Source organism: Cupressus sempervirens, chromosome 2, assembly GCF_028749045.1.
Source record: "Cupressus sempervirens isolate cs-2001-9-10 chromosome 2, ASM2874904v1, whole genome shotgun sequence".
Lineage (NCBI taxonomy): Eukaryota > Viridiplantae > Streptophyta > Pinopsida > Cupressales > Cupressaceae > Cupressus > Cupressus sempervirens.
In genome coordinates this window covers 765,930,588-765,937,470 of record NC_143119.1, presented here as the reverse complement: position 1 = coordinate 765,937,470, position 6,883 = coordinate 765,930,588, and positions in this window count along the sequence as shown.

The following is a 6,883-nucleotide window of genomic DNA, read 5'->3' as shown; positions in this document are numbered from 1 at the left end:
GGGATATAAACAAAAAAAAGAAAAGAAAACTTTTCATTTGTATCTGACAGTTTGCAAGTACATGCCAGAGGGTTTTTTCATCTCAACTATAGCCAAGGGAAAGCATAGGGTTAGTCAGGTAAGAGATCCAATGACAATGATTTTCACATATTTTTACTTTAATTATTTTATAATAACCAAAGACAATGACTTGAATATGTTTTAGTATGCCATTTTTCGATAGTGGAAGGGAAAATGAATAGTCTAAACATGATAATCATAAGCTATAACCCATAATCCATTTGACCTAAAATTACAATGAGATCAAGGTATGATGCAAGAGCATCTTGCATCAGAAAATAAAGTGGGAAATAATTTTGCATTTGTTTGTTTTTCAAAAAAAAAAAAAAAAATTTATTAAAAAGCAAAATTGTGGAGGAGAGAGAAAGTGACAAAAATTAGAAGAAAAATAATAAATAAATAAATAAAAATGGAGAAAAGAGGAAAAAGACATTGAATAGGTGGCATTATTAAATGTAACTTGTGGCTAGAGGGCTTATTTAATGTAACTCGCTAAGTTAACTTGTGGCTTGAAGGTTTATTTAATGTAAGTTGCTAGTGGATGACTTGTGGCTTGGTTTGGTATAAGTAGAGGGCTTTGTATTGTCATTATTCATTTAGAGGAGGAGGAGTGAGTGTGGAGAGTCGCTGAAGAGCAAGTTTTTTCCTTGGTCTGTGGATAGAGCACTGAATGTGAGGCAGTTTACAACAAGATTGGGATTATCATCCAGCTTGGAGAAGAGCATGGAAGATGGAGTAGCTGAGTGAAAGAAGATTTTTAAAGTGTGTGGACATAGGACATAATGTGAGGTAGTTTACACTTGGATCTTGGATAAAGTTTGAGAAGGGCTAGTAGTTGAGGCTTGGGAAACAAGGAGATTTCTTGGTGGGCTTGCAAGTACAAGTTGGATCTTCCTTGGAGGTTTACTAGAATGTGGATCTGGACTAGCTAGGGTTTGGATTGGATGTTGAGGGATCTTGTAGAATTACTATTGTAATTGCTTATGTATTTGGTTGTAACCCAAAACACCTTACAACCAGACATGTTGGATGTAAATCTTATGATAATATTATGAATTCACATTATTTCAGATCTAAATATTTGTGTTATTATATATTCTTCCACTGTGTGGTTATTTACTAGGGGCTAGGACATCTCCTTTGGGGATTCTCCTACCTTGCACTACATCAAGGCACCACAACTCAACTTTATAGAAGAAATATTCAACACTTAATGCGTTGAATGTGAGAAGATTGTAATGATGGGTGTTCCTCAATTGTTGAATGTTGGCCTATTTGCAATTAAATTTTAAAGTTTTACTCATGAATTGTCTTTTTCTCAATCTTTTTTTTTTTTGGGGTCTAGATCTAGGTTTCAATTCTTTTGGCATGGATTGTATTAATGTATCTAGGCTTTGATTCTTGTGGTAATGTATTGAAAGTCCACATTTAACTACTTCCAACAGTGTACATTTTGAAGGGTGACACCCCACTAATTACATACATCAACATGTCTTGCATTGGATATATGATGTCCACCTAATGCATTTAGAAGGATGCTCATGCTATGGGAAGAAATGTATGCATCTTCTATGTCCTTATTAAAGAAGAATGATGATGATATATATATATATAACAAAAGGTTAATGTGTGTACCTCCCAATGAGAGAAGAATGATGAGATGTACACAAATAAAGATGAATCTATGTGTTTTAAATATATATGTAAAGAAAAGATGATTGTATATATCTTCCGATGAGAGATATCTAGAACAAGGTGAATGTCATTCTTAATATCAAAAAAATACAAAACTATGATCATTTTATTCAAAGGTAGAAATTTTTATTCTAATTGTGTCACTTTAAATCCTAATCATCCCTCACAGAATTTTGGAATTCTTACCATCGTGGGGCTTCATCAGTATTACATTCAATCATGGGGCTTCATCAATATTACATTCAATCTCTAGTATTTGTTGATTTTTAATGGCTAAGAATTGTTACTCTCATGGGGCTTCATCAGTATTACATTCAATCTCTAGTATTTGTTGATTTTTAATGGTTAAGAATTGTTACTCTCATGGAAAATAAAACTTAAATTATTCTCGACTTCCAATGATAAGTAAATCATGGGGCTTCATCAGTATTACATTCAATCTCTAGTATTTGTTGATTTTTAAGTTTTAAATTAGTATTACATTCAATCTCTAGTATTTGTTGATTTTGAATGGTTAAGAATTGTTACTCTCATGGAAAATAAAACTTAAATTATTCTCGACTTCTAATGATAAGTAAAAAAAAGGAAATAATTAACATTCTAAGATCCAATTATAGCGGTCTATTACCTCATAAGAGGGATATATATGTCAAAGAAATCATGGGGCTTCATCAGTATTACATTCAATCTCTAGTATTTGTTGATTTTTAATGGTTAAGAATTGTTACTCTCATGGAAAATAAAACTTAAATTATTCTTGACTTCTAATGATAAGTAAAAAAAAGGAAATAATTAACATTCTAAGATCCAATTATAGCAGTCTATTACCTCATAAGAGACATACATATGTCAAAGAGAAGAGGGAGGAATCTATTCTATGTAGAAATTATATTTTCATTAGAATTTAATAAGGTAGGGTTTGAAAGGGTCAAATCATTTTTAATAAATTAAAAAAATGAGGATAGAAGAGCATAGTTAAAATTTGAAAAGGTAGAGTTTTGAAAGGGTCAAATCATTTTTATAAAGTAAGAATGATAGATTAAGGAAGTGTTTCTAATGTGAAAGATAAGATGGTTTAATTTGGAGAGATCTTTGTATAGAAAATATATAATTTAGGTTATTCAATATTCTTTGAAATGATTTAGTTTCAGATCATTCTAAATTAATTTTTCATTTATAATATTTGAATATTTAGTCTTGAATTTTAGTTTTGATCTCTTTTTTTGTTTACTTCTTTTTGTTTTACAATTGTAGTATAAATAGGTGTTTTTGTTATGCATCATTTTTTTTTGGGCTTTATACTTTTTTCTATCTTTCTTTGTAAAATATGTGCCAATATTTAAAAAGACATCTTCAAAAACAAAAAAAGAATATCAAATAGATAAAGAAACAAGAAATTAAAAGAAAGGAAAACATAAGCAAAGCATGAACACTACATCGAAAGGAGCTAAAAAATAAAATAAAAACACAAAACATACAACCCATGAACCATAAAACCACAACTTGATTAAAATGGTTTGAATCCAAAATGATCCATGGGGAACTAAAAAACTCATTCCAACAATTATATTTCCATAATGAATTGCACTTGTCTATTGGTAAATAGATTTGTCACTTTGAAACTCTTGACAATTTGCCCAATGGAAGTGTGAAAAACTAAATACAACTATAGGATAAAGAATGAGCATGGTAAAGAAAACATTCACCCTTCTAAAATGATGAAATTTATTTTTTAATTCTAATTGTGAGTGATAATCATAATTCAGTATTGAGTGATCATGTGGACTTTATTAATTCTGCCTCAATCAACTCTTTACTCTTGCAATGGCATAGAAGAGGAAGGAAGACATGTAAGTCGAGTTCCATTAGTTAAATATACAAGTTGTCACTAATAATTTTTGCCAAGTCAATAAACTGAATTCCTTCACAAGTGATGGTGATAAAAAAAGATCCAACCTTCAAATTCATGGGAATCTTTATTTTCCATTATCCCATTAAGAAAGATGGTTATGTTGGCAATGTCATATGTCAATAAGGACATAAGAAATACTTTTTAAATTTGCAATTTCCCTTTCATAGGTATCATGAGCCAACTTGTAGATATGGTGTGGAGGCATTTGTCATTATTATAAACAAAATATTCCTCTGCATACTCCTTGTTGTCATATGTGATTGATAATTAGACCTTGGGTTAAGCCTTGCTGCCACTCTATCATCAACTACCACTACTTTTTGAGGAATCAAATTGTATGATCACATGCATTATAGTACGAGTTAAGGATACTAAATGTGCTAAGATGTTATTCAAAAATCTTGAAAATTAATTATTTCCAATATTGTATCAGTTATTTTGAGAAGCTTGCATTTCAAAATGAAGGAGAAATCATGTCCTTGATATTTATTTTTCATCATATCACTAATTTGGGCACTGATTAGAGATAGAAATGCTTCAAATTAAACTATGATTATTTATGAGTCCTTTGTGATTTTTACATAGCTCACAATATGTTTTTCCTTTAATTATTTTCCATGACTTTTGCACGAAAAATATGTTGATATGAAGTTGGAAAATCACTCCTTTCTTGTTATTAATATCTATAATATGTCTCCTAGTTGAAAGCTTCTTTGCCAAAAAAAATAATAATTGAGTTTCTTTGAAGATCAAATATAAAAGCAATTTCATCTTCATTTTTCTTGGTCTAATTTAGACATGTTGTATATGATTCTATAATCCACATTTATGTCTTTGTGGGAGTCAACTATCATAAATCTTCATTATTGTACTAGATGCATATTGAAACAATAGATTGACCCACCAATATTCCTAAATGAATGATAAATAGATTGACAAAAAACTACTTCATGATTGAAAACACACACACACACACACACACACACACACGCACAAACTTGATAATGTATGATAACGAATAGGTCAATGGATGCATAGAAATCAAAGACAAAAGACACTGCAACATTTAAATTGTATAATTCATTTGATTTATTTAGATGCCACCCTTACTGAAGAGATAGTAATATTTAATTATTTAATTATTTTTTATTATATAAAAGATACTACTAATGCTTGTATATTTATACTTGATATAATTTCATAGCCTAAATATTTGCCTATGAAGAAAGTCCATGCCTAACAATATGAACCTAGAACAAAATAAGGTGACAATTGCTAGATTGTGATCTCAGTTCAAAATAAAAGGTGATGGAAAATGTTACTGTCTCTGCAAAAAATCAAGGGCTTAAAGAATCAAAGAATTATAATCACAACAACTCAGAGACATTGTAGGCAACATGATCACATTAAAGGGTAAAGGATTTTCATCCTTTGGTGAATGTGGATTTTGAACTGGTGAAACATGGAGGTGTGAATATAAAAGTAGAATATAATTCTCTCATGTAAGATAATGATCCTGAGGTAGAGAACACAATTGAATATGTTGGTATTGGTGCAGTTGATAATGTGCTAGAGAATATGATTGAAGAAGATGTTACTAGTGCAACTGATGAAGATGATGAAGACGATGATAGTAGCGCATCTAATGATGATGATGATGAAGAGAACCTTGATATACCTATAATTGAAAATGCATATGATCCCTTGTACCAAGGCTCCCAAACAATTCTTCTCTCTGTTGTATTGTTGTTGGTAAACTTCAAGGTTATGAATGGTTTATCCAATGTAGAAATCTCACGTATGCTAAGGTATAGTGTCATTTTTGTCATCTTATATGTTAGCATACCATTAATGTTCTTTATATTAACAAATTTTTTTCCATAGGTTGATAGGTGAGTGTTTTTTACCACCATCAAACATTCTACCTTGCTCTTACCGAGAATTATTGATCATTATGAAAGATATTGGAATGAAGTATCAAATAATACATGCATGTCCCAATGATCATATTATATATCATAAACAACATTAATTTGCAACACAATTCCCTAATTGTCACATTAGTAGATATGGATTAGATCAAATAACCAAAAAGGTGCCTCACAAGGTTCTTTGGTACATTCTCATTATTCCACGTTTGCATTGATTATTTAGGTGCACTAGCTTGGCACAATTTATGGATTACCATGCACACAATAGAAGTCAAGATGAAATTATGGGAATGCCTATGGATGGATCTAAATTTAAGGACATAGAAGATAGGTGGCTAGTATTTAAAGAAGAACCTCATAATCTGAAGTTTGTATTAGCAGTAGATGATGTCAGTCCATTTGGAGAGATGAGATCTATTTACTTGGTCTGGCCTATTTTTGTTATTTACAATAACATTCCTCCTTGGATGTCTATAAAGAGGGAGCACATAATGTTGGCAATGATTTTACTAGGTATTTTTCCATTTAATAGTCATCTACATTGATTTATAAACATAGTATCAAAATGGCCATAATAATTATGTTTTGTTTATGTTCATTCAACTAGGTAAGTACCAAGTGAAAGATATTAATGTATATATTGAGCACTTGATTGATGAGTTTTTGGAGTTATGGAATGGGGTCACTATTTATGACATCTCTAGACCAATTGGTGAAAGATAATTTCAATTCTATGCAATGCTTGTATGGACAATACACGATGCCCCTGGACTAACACATTTTTGTGGTATGTAAAACTGTTAACACATATTTTTCGGTATGTAATAGTGCTAACACAATTTTGTTTTATGTTTAAGTTGTGTGTGATAATTGAAAATATGAATCTTCTAGTATATGTCATCCAATTATACATGATCTTGTAGGTCTTCAGACAAAGGGAAAATTTGCATGTCTAATTTGTGGTCCAAAGATGAAATCTCATCATTCAAAAAGTTTAGGAAAGCGGGTGTTTGATGAGCATAGACACTTTCTCTACAAATATTATTAAGTATCAAATTACCGAAAACATCTTTTCAATGGGAAAGAACAGACAACATCAAAGCCACGAAGAATGACACCTCACATATGGAAGTTGGAATACAATAGAATGAATCATCAAGGTAATGTCATTCCATTTGATGCAGGTTTTTGTATGAAATTAAAATTTGGATACTGTCTTTTGTTTAGTAATGATGTAATTGATGTTCATGAATGTCATCAAGGCATTAACGAGCAACTTCCAAAA